The sequence below is a fragment of the Herpailurus yagouaroundi genome, unplaced genomic scaffold (genome assembly GCF_014898765.1).
Source record: "Herpailurus yagouaroundi ecotype Mexico unplaced genomic scaffold, PumYag 159, whole genome shotgun sequence".
Taxonomy (NCBI): Eukaryota; Metazoa; Chordata; class Mammalia; order Carnivora; family Felidae; genus Herpailurus; species Herpailurus yagouaroundi.
This window is the reverse complement of record NW_024412400.1, coordinates 34,522,181-34,543,298: the sequence shown is the minus strand read 5'-3', so window position 1 is coordinate 34,543,298 and position 21,118 is coordinate 34,522,181. Positions and strand designations below refer to the sequence as shown.

The 21,118-nt window shown below is 38.2% G+C and overlaps 1 protein-coding gene and 1 pseudogene across 1 annotated transcript in view; both read left to right on the top strand.

Moving 5' to 3' along the window:
- The first annotated feature begins 7,011 nt into the window (after positions 1–7,011).
- On the top strand, positions 7,012–7,098 carry LOC121034248 (uncharacterized; annotated as a pseudogene).
- Positions 7,099–20,507: 13,409 nt separating this feature from the next.
- The window catches only part of PIK3CB (phosphatidylinositol-4,5-bisphosphate 3-kinase catalytic subunit beta), a 143,325-nt gene continuing 142,714 nt past the window's right edge, over positions 20,508–21,118 (top strand). The window contains exon 1 of the mRNA XM_040480320.1: positions 20,508–20,634. The gene's annotated coding sequence lies outside the window, so the exon portion shown is untranslated. The remainder of the gene's footprint in view (positions 20,635–21,118) is intronic.

Below are 21,118 nucleotides of genomic sequence, written 5' to 3'. Positions count from 1 at the left end.
CTATTTCCTTATCTAGAAAAAGTAGTAACATTTCTAATCTGTTTGTTGTAAGTGATTTAACAGTAAATGAGTGCTTTGCCAATATATGGAATACTAGTGAGCTGACTCCAGTCAAAATTCAGACCTTTGGAATGTCAGATTTGTTCTGCCAAGGGTTGGGGCTTTCTTGGGCATGCAGGCTACCAAGACTTCCTGAAAAGGGTGGCCAGGAGCCTCTGCATTTTAGAGCTTATTTTACAGTGTAGAGTACAGACCTAGGGAAGGAGGCCATTTCTCTAGAGTGTGCAGGCTGCTCCCCTAGAGCCCCAGGCTCTTTTAGCTCTGCATTGAATTTCCCCATCACTCCTGAGAATTGTTCAAAGAGCTTTTCTCTTCATCTTGGTTAGTGTGACATCCCATCCCAACCCATCCTAAGTCTTACTGGAAAGGGATCTCTTTTTCCTTGGTGCAAGTACTTCTTCATATATCCAATTAATGGACAAACCTAAACATATTGGTTGAGCATCAAGGTACTGGGCTAGGTGTAAGTGAGAGATGCACATATGTGTCCTATCTTCAATAATGTTATGATGTTGGTATTTAATTTGAGTGGGAGGATGATATTTATTATTATTTATTATTTTAGAGAGAGAGAGTTCAAGCCAGGGAGAGGGGCAGAAGGAGAGTGGGAGAGGGAGAGAGAGAGAGAGAGAGAGAGACAGAGAAAGAGAACCTTAAGCAGACTCCACGTTCAGCATGGAGCTCAACACAGGGCTTGATCCAATGACCCTGGGATCATGACCTGAGCCGAAATCGAGAGTCACTTGGCCGATCAACTGACTGAGCCACCCAGTCGCTCTGGGAGGATGATGTTCATTTATAAAAATGCAAGGTGGCATTGATTTGAAAATCAATGCAAATAAAGACAGGAAAATACATTTTTTCACATTCTAATTTGATTGACAAAATTTCAGGAAATTCATGAGCTGGGAATACCTGTTTGAGTCTTAGTCATCAGTCACTGGCACTCTCCCTACCTTAACACCAACACTCCTCCCCACCGATTTTTTTTAAACAGTGGGTAAATTGTCTTGTTACAGAGGTGGATACTTTTATTTAGTCAGAAGACTGGAGCAGTGGGTGTTTGTTTACAGTCTAAGATACTTTTTAGGATCTGCTTTCCTTGTTCCCTCAGGGCTGAACTTTGAAAAGGTCTAATCTAGTGTGGTCAGACCAAGTCTGAATGGTATCCTTTATTCTAACTTCTGGAATTGTTATAAATGCAAGATTTTCTTTTCTGCATTTCTGTTAGCTAAAGAACTGGCCATGGAAAAATCTGCTTTATTCACATATACCTTTTGATATTAAGGTGTATGACTATTTTCTTGTTTACTATATATTTCCTATATAGTAATACTTATTTGTGGAGTGTTTATTGAGAGGATATATGGTATATGCTGTATGAGGCACTTGGGGATGCAAAGTCGAAGGCTTTGGCATTCATGGCTTTAAGGAATTTTAAGAAAGACAAATGAACAGATAATTCTGATGTTGTGTGGTGAGTGCAAGTGATAGAGCCAATCCAGAGTATTTTGGGAGCCCAGAATGGAGCAGTGGTTCTCACAGTATGGGGACCCTAGTGATCCCTGAGCTCATAAGGATCTGTAAGGTCAAATCTGTTTTCATAACTTAAGACATTATTTGCTTTTTTGATGTCATTTGCTTACAAATATATGATGGAGTTTTCCAGAGGCTATATAATTTGTGATATGCCAATACATTGGATACAGAAGCAGAGAAGAGAATCTAGCTGTCTTCTGTTAAGCCAGACATTTAAGTAGATTTGCAGAAATATAAAGGAGTATTACTCTTTTCACTAAAAGTTTGGTTTTGAAAATTATGGTTTTTAAAGTTAAAATATGTTTAAAATGTTTTAAATAAACATTTAATAGATCTATTAATTTTTACATGGTAAATATTTTAAAATCCTTGTTTTTAACTTCATATTCAGCAAATATTGATATAACTTAAATAAGAGCTTTTGAGTCCTTGATAATTAAAAAAAATTTTTTTAAATATTTATGTATTTTTGACAGAACGTGACTAGAGGAGAGCAGAGAGAGAGGGAGACATAGAATCCCAAGCAGGCTCCAAGGTCTGAGCTGTCAGCACAGAGCCCGACGTGGGCTCGAACTCATGAACTGTTAGATCATGACCTGAGCCGAGGTCAAATACTCAACCCACTGAGCCACCCAGGTGCCCCTCAATAATTTTATTTTTAAGATTTTATTTTTTTAACTAACCTCTACACCCAATGAGGGGCTTGAACTTACAACCCTGAGATCAAGAGTCACATGCTCCTCCTACTGAGCTGGCCTGGTGCCCCTGAGTCCTTGATAATTTTTAAGAGTGTGAAGGGGACCTGCAACCAAAAAGTTTGAGAACCACTGGAATAGAAAATTTTAAACTATTTCTTAGGAGCAAGGTGGTCAAGGAAGGATTTTCCCTAGGAGGTGATACTAGGGCTCAGTCACAAGTATTTAAATAATTTCCAGCTGGGATGAAAAGTGGGAGGGAGTTGCAGAAGATAGGTAGGAAGAGGTGGATCACTCAATGTCTTGTTTGTCAGGTTGAGAAGTTTTTTCCTGCTCCTGTAGTCCTAAATAGGAAGTTTCTAAAATGTGCTCATTTCTATCCTTATATGTGAAGTACTCTAAAAAGCTGTTTTACTATGTGTATTTTTAAATATAAGGAGTTTAGAAGATTGTGTTTTTGATTTTGTGTGAATTGTTAAAGTGAAAAAGTATTCTGGACACTACCACTTAGCATTGACAACATATTAGTAATTTGCGTCTTCTGAGTCCTAGTACCACCCAAATGCAGTTTTATATTTCCTATAAAATGTAGGTTTCAAGTGACCATTGTCAGTGATACAACATTTTTATAAATTGTTTTTAATATGCTAGTTATGGTTATTAGCTAATAGTGATAGAGATCTTCTGAACCAGGTGGTTAAGTTGATAGGAAAACTCAGATCCTCATTCAAATAGATGGCCAGTGAGAAAATAGTAGCAAAGGATATATCTGATAAGGAATATATATAAAGAACACTTTTATAATTCAGTAATACAAACTTAAATAACCTAATTTAAAAGTTGGCAAAAAGTTTGAGTAAACATTTTTCCAAGGAGGTTATACAAATGGCTAATAAGCACATGAGCAATTGCTCAATGTCATTAGTCATTAAGGAAATGCAAATCAAAACATAAGAGATACCACTTTTAACACCACTAGGGTGGCTATAATGAAAACATGGACAATAACAAGTATTACATGTAGAGTTGGAACCCACATACGTTGCTGGTTGGATTGTGAAATCGTGCAGCCACTTTGGAAAAATAGTTGTCAATTCCTCAAAAAGTTAAATATAGAATTACCGTGTGACCCAGCAATTCTACTTGTGGGTATGTACTCAAAAGAATTGAAACACATGCCCGTACAAAGACTTGTACATGAATGTTCAAAACAGCATTATTCACGATAGCCAAAAAGTAGAAACAACCCAGATGTCCTTCAGCTGATGAATGCGTAATGACACGTAGTTCATCCATACAGTGGAGTAGTATTCAGCCTTAAAGAGGAGTGCAGTTACGTTTATACATGCTCCAACATGGATGAACCTTGAAAACAATGCTAAGCGAAAGAGACCATTCACAAAAGTATTTAATGATTCCATTTATATAAAATGTCCAGAATAGGCAATTCCATGGAGAATTATTTGAAATAATTTCAGACTTAGAGAAAGTTTAAAAAAAAACAAAGTTAAAGTTGTATGGATTAAAAGTTATCTTTCCTGAGTGTCTGCCTGGCTCAGTCGGTAGAGCGTGCAACTCTTGATCTCTGGGTCGTGAATTTGAGCCCCACCTTGGGTGTGGAGATTACTTAAAAACAAAATCTTAGGGGTGCCTGGGTGGCTCACTGGGTTAAGTGTATGACTCTTGATTTTGGCTCAGGTCATGATCTCAGGGTTTTGTGAGTTTGGGCCTCATGTTGGCCTCTTCACTGACCCTGTGGAGCCTGCTTGGGACTCCCCTCCGACCCCCCTCCCTGTCATTTCTCTCTGTCTCTCTCAAAATAAACAAATAAACCTTAAAAAAATCTTAAAGAAAATCCATCTTTCCTCCTTTTCCAGTGGAAGAAACAAACATGTAAATAATAAATGAGAATTATAAGCACTAACAAGAATTATGAAGGTAATAAAGTGGTATAAAATGACCCAGGTTATAGCTTAACTGTGGCAGTACACAGAAAGCCTCTTAGAAGAGGTAACTTTTGGTTGAGACATGAATGTTAGAAGGTCGCCGATAACCAGGGGCAGAACATTTGAAGCTGAAAGCACAGCAAGTATAAAAGCACAAAGTAAGGAACAAATTATGGGAGGAACAGAAAACAAACCGGTGTGATTAAAGAGTAGTGAATGAAGAAGAGAGTGGAAGCTGAGGTCAGAGGTTGACAGCTATCAGATCATATAGGGTCTCTGCAGGTTATAGGTGCAACTCAGGTAGGGTTACAATGGGATGTTTTTGAAAGGTTTTAAACAAGGAATTGGAGTTCCCTGATTCATGGTCTATGAAGAACATTTTGGGTTGCTTTGGCACAGATGAACTGTAGAGAGGCTAGAGTAGAGGCAGAGAGACTGATTAGGAGGGTGTTGGAGCAAAACAGCCAAGAAGTATTGATGAGGACTTAGACAGGGACTGTGTCGGGAACAATGGAAGTGTTGAATTTGGTGTGTTTTAGAGGTAGAGCCAGTTTTTTTGATTGTTTCTGTTTGTGTCTGAGATGGTGGATGCAGAACAGGAGGATGTCATTAGTTTACATTTTTGCATTGTGAAAATATTGAAAACAATATAAATACCCATAAACAGTGGTACATCCACACAGTGGAGTGCAGTGCACTTGTAAGAAAAGAGTGAGGAAGAGCCCTGTGAACTGATACAAAGTTATTTCCAGGGCCTACTGTTAATGGAAAAAAGTGCAAACGCATAACTATAATGTGTTAGCCTTTTATGTAAGAAAAGAAGGAAACAGGAATATAAATATGTATTTGCACATAGGTGCCAAAATAAATACAAGAAGGATAAGCCAGAAACTACTGAGATTGGTTTCTTACAGGATTTGGGTGGAAATGGTGTAGAAGGGATGAAGGGGAAGAGAATGGAAGTAGTAGGGATAGAGAGAGGGATGCTTTTGTGAGAGTATCTTTTTGTGTTAAGTCTGAGTTTTAGAACTATATGAATGTTTAACATAATGAAAAACAAATACATAAAATCTATCTGGGTGGAAAGAAAACAGCCCAAGTGAAATAAAGACACAAACAAATGAACCTAACTGGATTTCTAGTAAATAACAACCACATTGAAAGGGAAAAAGAATAAAAACTAAACCAGTTAACTACACAGAATTTTGACTATACACCGCAAGCTCAAAACAAAAAAATTTCTTTTTTTTTTTATTTAAAAAAAATTTTTTTTTTCAATATTTATTTTTGGGACAGAGAGGGACAGAGCATGAACGGGGGAGGGGCAGAGAGAGAGAGGGAGACACAGAATCGGAAACAGGCTCCAGGCTCTGAGCCATCAGCCCAGAGCCCGACGTGGGGCTCGAACTCATGGACCACGAGATCGTGACCTGGCTGAAGTCGGACGCTTAACCGACTGCGCCACCCAGGCGCCCCAAAACAAAAAAATTTCTAAACAAATACTGAACTGTTGTCAGTAGAATTGTTTTTCACAGTGGTTTGAATTAAGAATTCTGTAACTACTTTACATATTTTAGGATTGAATGTGTTTACCAATATGTTGAAGATAAAGAGATTTATCACTCTGGTAAAGGGAATTGTAGGGGCACCTGGATGGCTCGGTCGGTTAAGTGCCTGACTTTGGCTCCGGTCATGATCTCACATTTTGTGGGTTCAAGACCCTCATCAGGTTCTGTACTGACAGTTTAGAGCCTGGACCCTGCATCCGATTCTGTGTCTCCCTCTCTCTCTGCCCCTCCCCTGCTCGTGCTCTGTTTCTCTGTCTCAAGAATAAATAAATATTAAAAAAAATTAAAGGGGTGCCTGGATGGCTCAGCTGGTTAAGCATCCAACGGCTTAGGTCACGATCTCATGGTTTGTGGGTTCGAGCCCCGCATCAGGCTCTGGGCTGTCAGTTCAGAGCCTGGAGGTTGGTTTGGATTCTGTGTCTTCCTCTCTGCCCTTCCCCCATTCATGCTCTCTCAAAAAAATGAATAAACATTAAAAAAATAAAAAAATTAAAAAGGGAATTGTAAATATGGATTGAACGATGTTGTGTTAGATTGGAATTTGAGATATCAGTATAAAATTACTAGTCTTTTTAGATACAGAGATAAATAGAAATGTGTGTATCCATGGTTCAATATACATCCATGTATTTCCTAGTTATGTTTACTGTTCCTTAACATTCTCTGACAGAAAACAGAAAGCTTTACTGAATTCCTGGATTTGGAAGACAGTTTCATGGTTAACTAGGAAGTTTTTAACAGGCATCCTTAAAATTTGTTTTTCTCGGGGCACCTGGGTGGCGCAGTCGGTTAAGCGTCCGACTTCAGCCAGGTCACGATCGCGCGGTCCGTGAGTTCGAGCCCCGCGTCGGGCTCTGGGCTGATGGCTCGGAGCCTGGAGCCTGTTTCCGATTCTGTGTCTCCCTCTCTCTCTCTGCCCCTCCCCCGTTCATGCTCTGTCTCTCTGTGTCCCAAAAATAAAACAAAACAAAACAAAACAAAACAAAAAACGTTGAAAAAAAATTTGTTTTTCTCTCTGGTTCCTAGTTTTTACCATTATTTGATAAAATTTGGAAACCCATTCTGAATTATAGGCACCTGCCATACAGTTCTTGGTTATATATGAATAGTTGATTATTTTATTCTCTGCTTTCTTTTCATCAGGCCACTTGGGACAGCCCATATGGGAAAGCTCATACAAGTCAGTGTTTAAGACACAATGTGGTGCTTGCTTCAGCAGCACATATACTAAGATTAGCATGGCCCCTGCACAAGGATGACACGCAAATTCGTGAAGCGTTCCATATTAAAAACAAAACACAAAAAAGACAATGTGGAGGAATACTTGATCCCTATAATCCTATCTGCCTTCTTAGAAGATACTATATATCCTTGTTTTTTGTCATTATATCATTTCTTAAAAACAAAACATGAACAAAAGGTCATAAAAATTTAGCACTTCATCAACTATTTATTATCCTTTAATAGACACACATTTTAACATAGTTTTATGCAACATTCTTGAAGTGATTGAGATAATGTTTTCAGTTGTTTTATATTAACCTAGAATATTAATAGGTATCAGTAAGGGAAAGTGTTATTGGAGTTGCTGTTTCTTTCATAGCAGGGACTGAATGAAGTAAAATGCCTTTGGGGCTAAGAGAACATTAAGTGGAATTTCCTTCATGCTCACAATTTGTCTACATGTGTAGTTTCTTTAATTCAGTCACTGAACATTTTTGATTACCTGCCGTTTGTAAAGGCACTTTGCTGAGTACTTGGGTTATAATATGAGTATGACTGTCTCCTTTTCCTGAGGGATCCATAGTCCAGAAGGGAAGATAAGCAAACTCATATTTGCAATGCACTGTGATAAATGAGATACACACAGGTCACAGCAGGATCCCATGGATGGGAGTGAGTCTTGGGGGATTAGGAAAGGCTCTAGAGAAGAAGTCACCTCAACTGACGTAGGTACATAGGAGTTGGCCTAATGGACAGGGTGCTGGAATGAGCAGCATTTGCATAGATACCATACTATTTTGCATTTTAGGTAAATGAGAGGTGGATGATAAACTCATTAGGGAGGATAATCCAGGATATGGGTTATCTCATTGTTTTAGTTTGAGGAGGAGATATTATTGGTTGGCAAACTCTGGATGCCTTCATTTTGTAGGTTCCCTTATTTATTAGACCATGACTTGGTTGTTACGGTGAATTGCTGGTGAATAGAAAAGTCTAACCTGTGGACTCATAGACAAGAAGGACAATCCTTAGGTGAGGCTTTTGTTATGAAGTGACTGGAGAAATAATACACACACACGCACACACACACACACACAGACACACACACATCAAAACTACTAAGGGAGAAGAGGTTGACCCTGAACCCGAGAGAAGGAAAACAATTACAGAGAAAATATCTTTTCTCTAGAAGACTAGTGTTAGAGATCTTGGGCTGATGGCTTAAGCCAAATGGACGTGGTCACACTACAGATTTCAGTGAGATAGATGGGCATTGCTGGGATCTTGGTTATAGAGATGGTAAAAAAAAACAAGCATAGTTCCTGTCACCATGTGTGTATATTGATAGTATTTGGACCCTTTTTGGCTTATTAATTTACTGATCTATTTAGTAGTAATGGATTCCCATGGGATTGAAAACTTTTTAAACATAAAAAAGTTAAACAATGTAAACCTTCCCACCCCTAGCCTGTTCACCCCATTCCTCCAGAGTGCTTATCCCACCCAGGGAACTATTTATTAGTTTACGTATCCTTCTAGAGTTTCTTTATATTAATAAAAACACAGATTCTTATTTCTTTCCCCTCCAAAACCCTTATTTCTTTACCCTCCAAAACCCACCAATTCCAAAGCCAGCATATTATACCTATTGTTTTACAAATTGGTCTTCCCACCCTTCCCTTTACACATTGTGTTTATTACTAAACAATGGAAATCTTCATAGAAGATCTTTCCAAAGAGTATGTACAGTTTTGTTTTTTAATTTGTATGGTTTCCTTTTGGATCATTTATTTAGCCAGTTCTCTCTTGGTAGACATTTTAGTTCTAGTTTTTTATTATTGTAACAGTGTTGCAGTGAATTACCTTGTACATGTCATTTTGCCCATGAGCAAGTATATAATTATGGAATAAAAATTCAGATGTGATATTACTAATCAAGGGCCATATATCTTTGTAATTTTGATAGATATTGCCAAAATGCCCTTATGTTTGGACCCAGACTCTCCCACTGATTATAAGGGATTATGAGAAACGTGTATTTCTCTCCACCAAGCTTTATTGACATTTGTTTGATATATAACTATATAAGTTTAAGGTGTACTGTGTGATGATTTGACATGTGTATATATTGCAAAATATTCACCACTATAATGCTAGTTATACACCTTTCACATAATTCACATAATTACCATTTGGTTGTTGTTATGGTGGATAATGTACATTTCTTCACAGCCTTGCCAGGAAAGTACCTTAAAACAGGGAGTTTTGCTAAACTGATAGATGGAAAATGGTGTCTCAGGGTAGTTTTGTTTTATTTCTCTCTTTCTCTACTTATTTGTAAGTAAGCTCTGTGCCCAACGTGGGTCGCAAAGTTAGGATCCTGAAATCAAGAGTCATGGGCTCTACAGACTTAGCCAGCCAGATGCCCTTCAGTGTAGTTTTAATTTGCATTTTTAAAATGTTTATTTGTGTGTGTGTGTTTGAGAGAGAGAGAGAGAAAGTGAGCTATCAAGCACAAGCAGGAGAGGGGCAGAGAGAGAGGGGGGCAGGGAATCCAAAGCAGGCTGCTTGCTGACTGCAGAGAAGCCTGATGTGGGGCTTGAACTCATGAACAGTGACATCATGATCTGAGCCAAAGTCTGACATGTAACAGACTGAGCCACCCAGGTGCCCCTGATTTGCATTTTTATAATGAATGAGATTAAGAGTCTGTTCATATTAAGGCTTCTTTTTTAAGTTTATTTATTTTGAGAGAGAGAATGTTCATGCGTGCACATGGGGTAGAGGGGTGGAGAGAGAGTGAGAGTGAGAGAGAGAGAGAGAGAGAGAGAGAGACCCAAGCAGGTTCCATGCTCCGTGCAGAGCCGGATGTGGGGCTCGAACTCATGAACCCATGAGATCATGACTTGAGCCAAAACCAAGAGTCAGACACTTAACCAACTGAGCCAGTCAGGCGCCCCTGCTATTAAGACTTAAAAAAATTTTTTTTTTCTGTGAGCTTTCCTTAACTATTTCATGATTTTTATTTTATTTTTTTGTATTTTTTGTATTTATTTTTTATTTTTTTGTTTTTATTATTTATTTATTTATTTATTTTAATATATGAAATTTATTGTCAAATTGGTTTCCATACAACACCCAGTGCTCATCCCAAAATATGCCCTCTTCAATACCCATTACCCACCCTCCCATCCGTCCCACCCCCCAACAGCCCTCAGTTTGTTCTCAGTTTTTAAGAGTCTCTTATGCTTTGGCTCTCTCCCACTCTAACCTCTTTTTTTTTCCCCTTCCCCTCCCCCATGGGTTTCTGTTAAGTTTCTCAGGATCCACATAAGAGTGAAAACATGGTGGGGCGCCTGGGTGGCTCAGTCGGTTGAGCGTCCGACTTCAGCTCAGGTCACGATCTCACGGTTTGTGAGTTCGAGCCCCGCGTCGGGCTCTGGGCTGATGGCTCAGAGCCTGGAACCTGCTTCCGATTCTGTGTCTCCCTCTCTCTCTGCCCCTCCCCCGTTCATGCTCTGTCTCTCTCTGTCTCAAAAATAAATAAACATTAAAAAAAAAAAAGTGAAAACATGGTATCTGTCTTTCTCTGTATGGCTTATTTCACTTAGCATAACACTCTCCCGTTCCATTCATGTTGCTACAAAGGGCCATATTTCATTCTTTCTCATTGCCATGTACTACTCCATTGTGTATATAAACCACAATTTCTTTATCCATTCATCAGTTGATGGACATTTAGGCTGTTTCCATAATTTGGCTATTGTTGAAAGTGCTGCTATAAACATTGGGGTACAAGTGCCCCTATGCATCAGTACTCCTGAATCTCTTGGGTAAATTCCTAGCAGTGCTACTGCTGGGTCATAGGGTAGGTCTATTTTTAATTTTTTGAGGAACCTCCACACTGTTTCCCAGAGTGGCTACACCAGTTTGCATTCCCACCAACAGTACAAGAGGGTTCCCGTTTCTCTACATCCTCTCCAGCATCTATAGTCTCCTGATGTGTTCATTTTGGCCACTCTGACTGGCGTGAGGTGATATCTGAGTGTGGTTTTGATTTGTATTTCCCTGATGAGGAGCGACGTTGGGTATCTTTTCATGTGCCTGTTGGCCATCCGGATGTCTTCTTTAGAGAAGTGTCTATTCATGTTTTCTGCCCATTTCTTCACTGGGTTATTTGCTTTTCGGGTGTGGAGTTTGGTGAGCTCTTTATAGATTTTGGATACTAGCCCTTTGTCCGATATGTCATTTGCAAATATCTTTTCCCATTCCGTTGGTTGCCTTTTAGTTTTGTTGATTGTTTCCTTTGCTGTGCAGAAGCTTTATCTTCATGAGGTCCCAATAATTCATTTTTGCTTTTACTTCCCTTGCCTTTGGGATGTGTCAAATAAGAAATTGCTGTGGCTGAGGTCAGAGAGGTCTTTTCCTGCTTTCTCCTCTAGGGTTTTGATGGTTTCCTGTCTCACATTCAGGTCCTTGATCCATTTTGAGTTTATTTTTGTGAATGGTGTGAGAAAGTGGTCTAGTTTCAACGTTCTGCATGTTGCTGTCCGGTTCTCCCAGCACCATTTATTAAAGAGACTGTCTTTTTTCCATTGGATATTCTTTTCTGCTTTGTCAAAGATTAGTTGGCCATACTTTTGTGGGTCTAGTTCTGGGGTTTCTGTTCTATTCCATTGGTCTTTGTGTCTGTTTTTGTGCCAATACCATGCTGTCTTGATGATTACAGCTTTGTAGTAAAGGCTAAAGTCTGGGATTGTGATGCCTCCTGCTTTGGTCTTTTTCTTCAAAATTACTTTGGCTATTCAGGGCCTTTTGTGGTTCCATACAAATTTTAGGATTGCTTGCTCTAGCTTTGAGAAGAATGCTGGTGCAATTTTGATTGGGATTGCATTGAATGTGTAGATAGCTTTGGGTAGTGTTGACATTTTAACAATATTTATTCTTCCAACCCATGAGCACGGAATGTTTTTCCATTTCTTTATATCTTCTTCAGTTTCCTTCATAAGCTTTCTATAGTTTTCAGCATACAGATCTTTTACATCTTTGGTTAGATTTATTGCTAGGTATTTCATGCTTCTTGGTGCAATTGTGAATGGGATCAGTTTCTTTATTTGTCTTTCTGTTGCTTCATTATTAGTGTATAAGAATGCAACTGATTTCTGTACATTGATTTTATATCCTGCGACTTTGCTGAATTCATGTATCAGTTCTAGCAGACTTTTGGTGGAGTCTGTCCGATTTTCCGTGTATAATATCATGTCATCTGCAAAAAGTGAAAGCTTAACTTCATCTTTGCCAATTTTGATGCCTTTGATTTCCTTTTGTTGTCTGATTGGTGATGCTAGAATTTCCAACACTATGTTAAACAACAGTGGTGAGAGTGGGCATCCCTGTTGTGTTCCTGATCTCAGGGAAAAAGCTCTCAGTTTTTCCCCATTGAGGATGATGTTAGCTGTGGGCTTTTCATAAATGGCTTTTATGATGTTTAAGTATGTTTGTATTTTTTTTTTTAAACATTTATTTAGTTTTGAGAGACAGAGAGAGAATGTGTGTGTGGGACAGTGTGTGTGGGCAGAGAAAAGGAAACACAAAATCTGAAGCAGGTTCCAGGCTCTGAGCAAGCTGTCAGCACAGAGCCTGAAGCGGGGCTTGAACCCATGAACCATGAGATCATGACCTGAGCCACCCAGGTGCCCCTTATGAATTTTTTTTTTTTTTTTTTAAAGTAGGCTTCACAGCCAGCATGGAGTCCAAGGCAGCGTTTGAACTCATGACCCTTGAAATCAAGATGGGAGCTGAGATCAAGAGTCAGATGTTAACTGCCTGAGCCACTTAAGCACCCCTTTCATGGAGTTTTGAAGCAGAAATGACATTATCTTCATTTATACTTTTTTTTTCTTTCCTAGTTCAAGTATAACATGTACAACAATCCTAAGGGTATAGTGAGACAGATTTTTGTAAGCTTCTGACACTCATTCTGAGGGTTTTGGTTATTATTATTATTATTTTTTTAAGTTTTCTTTATTTAAGTAATCTCTGCATCTACTGTGGGGCTTGAACTCATGACTCCAAGCTTAAGAGTGGCATGCTTTTTCGACTGAGGCAGCAAGGCACCCTGGTTTTGGTGATCTTTTACCAGAAGGTATCAACAGAGACTTCAGACCACAGCCAGGATATTTATTTTTCTTCAGATCGTCCTTACGTGGTTTGTATACTAATATATTAAAGTTGTAATTGTCTCATTAGGCTGTCAGGAAAAAGACTCAAGTTCACATGAACTGACAATGACCTATAGATGAAACCTGCTGCCTGATAGTGCCTGTAATGTGTATTTTGATATCAGAGGAGTTACAAAGTGAAAAAAACTTTACTTCATCTGAAAATGATGAAATGTGTTAGATGGTGGCAGATTGTTTTCCTAAGAGGTTATATTAATTTATACTGTCACTAGGAAAGTAAAATATTTTGGCTGTTCTGTATTTTCATAAGCAGTTGATACTGTCAGACCTTTTTGTCAGTCTGGCACATGTGAAATAGTGGTACACTGTGCTTTTTTTCTCCTTTTAACTTTTTCCGATGGAGTATAACACATAAAAGGCAAAAAAATCATTATGACTTATCACAAAGTAAAAACAGATCCTTGTGACCATCACCAAGGAGTATAGCATTGCCAGCAATCCAGAAACTCTCCTTATGCACACCGATCCTGTCACCATCCCCCACCAACCATAACTAGTGCTTACTTCTTTCCCAGAGGTAATTGCTGTTCTGACAGCTAACACCATAGATTAGTTCTGCTTGTTTTTAGACGTTGTATACCTGGAATCATGCAGTGGAGTGCCTTTGTGTCTGGTCTTCTTTTCAGCAATATGCTTATTACATTTATCCATGTTATCTGTAGCTAAGTGTAGCTTAATAATAAGACGGACAAAGCTATATATATTCTCATTCTTAGTATGTGTAAAACAGTGGTTCCTATTATTTGTGTGTGTTAGAGGCACACTTCTGTTTTTTATTGAGGGATTTGCAAATTATATTTGTTGCTGAAATATCTTTTTGTAATTCAGATATTCACATCTAAATTAATTAAAAAATATATGTAGGTCTCGTATTTGAATCTTTTTTCTGAATTATTTATTTTTATGGTATGTGATAGATTTCTGTGGTTCAGAAATAAAAAGTATGAAAAGGTAAAGTCTCCCACCTCTATTCCCAACTGTATATGAGTAGTTCATATCCACCCCTAACATCTCACTCTGCCTAGGAAACTGGTATTACTACTTTCTTGTGTGATCTTTCGGCGTGTCTTAATGAATATAGATTTTTTTTAAGTTTATTTATTTATTTTGAGAGACAGAGCAAGCAGGGGAGGGGCAAAGAGACAGGGAGAGAGAGAATCCCAAGCAGCTTTGTGCTGTCAGCATGGAGCTAAATGTGGGGTTCAAACTCATGAACCATGGTATCATGACCTGAACTGAAACCAAGAGTTGGATGCTTAACCGACTGAGCCACCCAGGTGCCCCTGAATATAGATTTTTATTTCTTTTATTTTTATCCTTCTACCAAAAGCACATTATAGTAACTACCCTGTACTTTATTGTTAATTTTTTGCTTAACATCTTGCATATTTTTATTTAAAAAAATTTTTAAGTTTATTTATTTTGAGAGAGAGAGTGAGTGGGAAAGGGCCAGAGAGAGAGGGAGAGAGAGACAATCCTAAGCAGGCTCTGCACTGTCAGCACAGAGCCTGACATGGCACTCAAACCCACGAACTGTGAGATTATGACCTGAGCCAAAACCAAGAGTCAGATGCTTAACTTACTGAACCACTCAGAAGCCCGGAACATCTTGCATATTTTTATATCAGTCCTTTTTTATAAAGCTCTTGAGTGTTCGTTTTCCTTGCAATAGAGTGTTCCATTGTGAAAATATATTATAGTTTATTCATTCTCTTTTGGGTTTATAGTTTTTGGCTATTTTTAGAGGTTTTTTTTTTTTTTTTAATGTTTATTTTTGAGACACACACACACACACACACACACACACACACACACACACAGTGCAAGTGGGGAGGGGCAGAGAGAGGGAGACACAGAATCCAGAGCAGGCTCTGAGCTGTCAGCACAGACAGCTGATGTGGGGCTCAAATCCATGAACCCAGGCACCCTAGTTTTTGGCTATTTTGAGTAATAATGCTGTGAACATTCTAGTAAATATCTTTTGGTGAAATGTGTGCACATTTCTTTTTGATGTATGTCTAGGGTGGAACCCCGTGTCATAGGTATGCGAATTTCCATTGCTCCACATCCTCAGCCTCCAGCTTAGGTAGGCTTCGTTTCTTTTTTTTTTTTTTTTTTTAATTTTTTTTTTAACGTTTATTTACTTTTTGAGAGAGAGAGAGCATGAACGGGGGAGGGTCAGAGAGAGAGAGGGAGACACAGAATCGGAAGCAGGCTCCAGGCTCTGAGCCATCAGCCCAGAGCCCGACGCGGGGCTCGAACTCACGGACCGCGAGATCGTGACCTGGCTGAAGTCGGACGCTTAACCGACTGCGCCACCCAGGCGCCCCAGGCTTAGTTTCTTTAAATTTTACCTATTTTGGTGGGTTCACAGTGTTATTTTATTGTGGTTTTAATTTTTATTCTCTAATGAGAATGTCAATTTTTTCCCTATGCTTATTGGCTATATTGTCTTTTTGAAAAACTTTATTCAAAAAATACCCAGAAAAAAAAATATATATATAATCTCCATTTGTTAAACAGAAAGAAAGAAAAACAGACAAACTCCTGTACTAGCAGTCTTAATCTGGTCCTTTCTTGGGTAGTAGGTATCAAAGAATTGACCGTTCTAATTGTGTTTTGTAAAACAAAAACAAAAGTAGAGGAAATTCACGTTCCTTTGATGTAGGGCTAGGACTTTGTGGTAATATATGAGGAATACTCTGAATTCAGTAGGAAGAGGAGAGAGATGAATGTATATCATGAAGTGATTTTGAAATTACATGGCTTTGCTTGCTTATTTGTGGGTGGAGACTGGAAGGTTGAAATCATTGTTAAGTAGTTTAGCTGGCTCCTAAATTATAATATAACTAGCATGATTGAAGCATAGTGTTGATTTTGTTTTTGTAGAAAAGTACTTACTAACATTTTTTAAGGGGCACCTGGGTGGCTCAGTTGGTTGGGCGTCCGGCTTCGGCTCAGGTCGTGATCTTGCGGTTCATGAGTTCAAGCCCCATGCCAGGCTCTGTGCTGACAGCTTGGGCCTAGAGCTTACTTTGGATTCTGTGTCTCCCTCTGTCTGCCCCTCCCTTGCTTGCCCTCTGTCTCTCGCTCTTTCTCAAAAATAAATAAACATTAAAATTTTTCTTTTATTTGTTATGAGAGAGAGAGTGCGCACACATGACCACGAATGGGGAGGGGCAGAGAGAGAAAGAGAGAATTCCAGGCATACTCTGCACGGACAGTGCAGAGCCCCACTTGGGGCTTGGACCCATGAACCATGAGATCATGACCTGAGCTGGAGTCATGAGTCAGCCACTTAACTGACTGAGCCACCCAGGCACTGAGCCACCCAGGCACCCCAAAAAGTATTTTTACTTGAACAAGACTAGAGATAGAATGTGTATAGGGGTTTTGGTTTGGCCAAAACCAAAGAATGGCCACATAGGCCATTCTTAGTGCTTAGTAAGCTTTTGAAATCCACCCCTCCCACCTGTCTTTTTAAAGTTTAAGGGATATTTATTGTTTGTCCAGAATTTTTCCCTTTCTTTTCATAATAAAGTTGTGAGAGTGAATCTTCATGTGTAAGGTTATTAATAACATTATTTTTACCTAAAGCTTATTACTACGAATTTTAATAATTTTATTAATTATTTTATTAATTCAATTTTATTGAATTGTGTGTTTGAATAAATCAGAGTAATTTTGTTGACTCTTCAAGAAGAGTAAGCAGTATACTTACATTCATTAGCCTATATTGTGTCAAACTGGTTATTTAAAAAACTTTTTTTCTTAACGTTTATTCATTTTTGATAGAGACAGAGTACGAGTGTGGGTGGGGCAGAGAGAGAGGGAAGCACAGAGTCTGAAGCACACTCCAGGCTCTGAGCTGTCAGCACAGACCCCAACACAGGGCTTGAACCCATGATCATAACCTGAGCCAAAGTTGGATGCTTAACCGACTACGCCACCCACGTGTCCCTCAAATTGTTATTTTTTTTTTTTTTGGTGGCATTTAATACATATCTTTTTTCATATCTTCAAAAGACATCATTTTTTAGAGCAGTTTTAGGTCACAGTAGAATTTAGTAGAAAGTACAGAGAGTTAGTTCTCATATATCCCTGTCCCCACATGCATAGCCTCCCTACCAACATCCTGCACTAGCAAATTGGTTATTGTTTTTGTTTTTTGCAAATTGCTTTTTTTTTTTTTTTACTTAATTGATCCCTTACTTTTAGAAAAGTAAGCAGCTTGATATATTTTGACATTATTCTAAAGTTTTAGAACATTCTTCTCATTTAAAAAAGAATCTTATGGACCTTAATTACAAAAACAAAGAAACCAAGAGTAGAATTCAATTACTTGCTTCCTAACAATTTTATTTTGAAGATACAAAATGAAAAAGATTTTCAACCTGTATAGCAACAATTCTGCTGTCCTTTGATTCCTACTATTTTTATGAAACTTTAAGATTTTTCTCCCTTTTAAATATTTAAATGTAAAATATTCTAATCAGATGCATGGAATTTGTATTAAAATTTTTGACTTGATGTATTGCTGACAAGATGTAAATAGTTCCAAGCTTTGTGCTCTAATCCAGTTTGAGTGGGCTTGTCCAGAAGTAAATTAAATGATGTGATTAGGATGCTACTATCAGTAAAGGTCATAAAGTCCTTTAAGATTTTATTAGTGAAGAATGGGACATAATGGCTGAGAGTAGAGGGTTGTGAGCTCACTGATCATTGGAAAGCACCCATGGTTTTGGACTCATGGGAAGGCAAAGCCATAAAACTTTGTGAAGACTATAGGATTTTCTCAATGAGACAGAAGCATCAACTTAAAAAAGATGGATAGTTGTAAACACATTAAAATTAATGTTCACCTAAAGACACCATAAAGAAAAGGAAAAGATAAACCAAACTTAGAAAACAATTATTGCAAACTTGGAAGAAAATAGTTGTCATGTATATAATAGAAAATTAGTGTCCTAAACAGGGCTACCTTCATGGGTATACAACCTGTTCAGTCACACAGGGCCTCACACTTATTTTAATACTAAACTATCACTGTTTTATAATTCATAATTTTTTAATAATGGCCCTGCTTTTTAATTTTGGAATGGGCCCTGCAAATTATGTAACTAATCCTGGTCCTGAATATATAAAGCCTACTAACTAATAAGAAAAAGACAACCCAATAAAAATGGCCAAAAACTGTGAACAAAGGAATGCAGAAAGGAACATAGATACTTAATAAACATTTGAAGGGTGCCTGGGTGACTCAGTCAAACATCTGACTCTTGATTTCGGCTTAGGTCATGCATGATCTCATGTCTTCATGTGTTCGAGCCCCACTTCGGGCACTGTGCTGACAGCATAGAGCCTGCTTGGGAATCTCTCTCCTCTCTCTGCCTCTCCCCTCCTCATGCTGTCTGTCTCTCTCTCAAAGATAAAACAAAACAAAACAAAAAAACATTAAAACTTGTGAAAAGGTCTTACATTTCATCAAGTAATACAAACAAATCACAGTAAGGTTGTATATGTTCTGTACTGCCACCAATTAAGAAATCTCACTTTACCAGGTATTGGCAAGGATTGTGTCATCAATTTACATGCTGCTGGTGAGTTGGTAGAGTGAGTTGGAAGACAACTTGGTGTTTTGGTAAAGTTGGGAATTTGTATATCCTTTAACCCATCAATTCTACTTCTAGGTTTGAAGCATACCCTAAAGAAATTCTTGTTCATTTGCCCCTGGAGACCTGTGTAATAATGTTAATAAGAGCAAAAAAACTGTAAACCATTTAAATGCCTGAAAACAGAATGGATAAATATACTATAGCTATTTATGTAGTGGAATACTATAGAGCAATTAAAAAGTAACATGGATAAAGCTTAGAAAAATATTTGAGTGACAAAATTCAAGTCCCTGAAAATTCCATACAGTATATGAATTTATCAAGCTGAAAAAGGGAGCCAGGGACACAAACCTAAACAAAACATTGTTTAGGGATATATACATATGGGACAAAGTTATTTTTTAAAGCGTAATGGAATAATTATTCAAGATAAAGGTGGGGATGAGAGGAGTATGTACATAGATGTGATGTTATTGCTCTTCTGTGGGATGGTGATTTATGGTGTTCATCTTATGTTTGCTTGCATGCATCTTTCCATATATTTTGTGTATGTCAGATATTAAAGGAGAAAAGGGGAGAAATGAAATAAGCTATCTATAGTTGGCAGCTTATGGTGTAGACAGAGGGATAGGTTGAGAAGTAGAAAGAAAATTAGCATGTTACAGAAATAAGGTTTCAAGAAAGAGGTGATCTAAATGAGAAAACTTAGATAGTTGTATAGGATGTCCACTTAAGTCCCTTCTGTCTCTAATAGGATTTCATGTGTTTTTTATATTTTTCTCATATTTAAAAATACAGAGTTATAAGCAATCAAATGTCATATAAGATTTATTTTGTTGTTTTTCTAAGTTTATCCATTTTATTTTGAGAGAGAGAGAGAGCATGCATGCAGGCATGTGTAAGTGGGGGAGGAACAGAGAGAGAGAGAGAGAGAGAGAGAGAGAGAGGCGGGGAGAGAGAATCCCAAGCAGTCTTTGCACTGTCATCACAAAGCCCAATCTCAGGGCTCGAGCCCATGAACCTGGGGATCATAACCAGAGCTGAGCCACCCTGGCTCCCCTATTTTATCAATTCATTTTATTTTTTCATTTAAAAAAATGAATGAATTAATTTTTTTTTAATGTTTCTTTATTTATGAGAGAGAGAAAGTGCGAGCAGGGCAGGGGCAGAGAGAGAGGGGGACAGAGGATCTGAAGCAGGCTGTGTGCTGACAGCAGAAAGCCCGACTTGGGGCCTGAACCCATAAGCCATGAGATCATAACCTAAGCTGAAGTTGGATGCTTAACCAACTGAGCCACCCAGGTGCCCCATCTTCACTTTTTTTTTAAGTGGGCGGATTTCTTTTTGTTTTTTGTTTTTTTAATGTTTATTTATTAATTATTTTTTTAATGTTTGTTTTTGAGAGAGAGAGACAACATGTGCAGGGAAAGGGCAGAAAGACAGAGAGAATCCCGAGCAGGCTCTGCACTAACAGCGCAGTTCAGGGTTACATCTCACAAACCGTGGAGTTAAGACCTGAGCCTAAGTCAGGAGTCAGACACTTAACTGACTGAGCCATCCAGGTGCCCCCAGATTTATTTTATTTTTAATTTAGCTAATTTAGGTGTTAATACCTTTTTTCTTCCCCCTTTTTTTGTAGTGTATCGTCTAATTTGAAAGGCTTCCATGAAAACTTCACTTTAAAAAAATAAGTAATGCCATCATCTGTTATCCTAAAAGACTGAAATGGGGGCTGTCAATTTGAGGTAAGTGTCTAAATTTGTATCTTTACTTATATTAGTTTTCCAAAAGTTAAATATAGAAGGAAAATATACAATATTGTTTAGATTCTAAATCTTTTAGTTAATCTCTGTATTGGGGGATGAGGTAGAAATCCTAGACTTTGTGTTTTTTTTTCCCCCTAGTCTTTCTTTTAAAATAGTCTGATATTTAGGATTATGTTTACCCCATAGTTAATGGAGCTTCATGAAGGAGACAGGTGGGATCAGTGTTGTTGAAAGCTTTTCTAGAGAGGCTCATTGAAAACTGAAGTTTTTTTGGAGTTGGCATTTAGGTAACACTGCTGGACAGTAGGGACCATTTCAGGACAGTGTTTGTGGCTGAAAATAAGCTGGCAGTAGAATAAAGAGTGAAGAGGAGGCGATGAAATGAATATTTCAGCTCTAACTCATTTATGAAGTCAACATGTAGTGTGTATTTAGGATGTGGTGGTCATTTTCCTAAGTACTG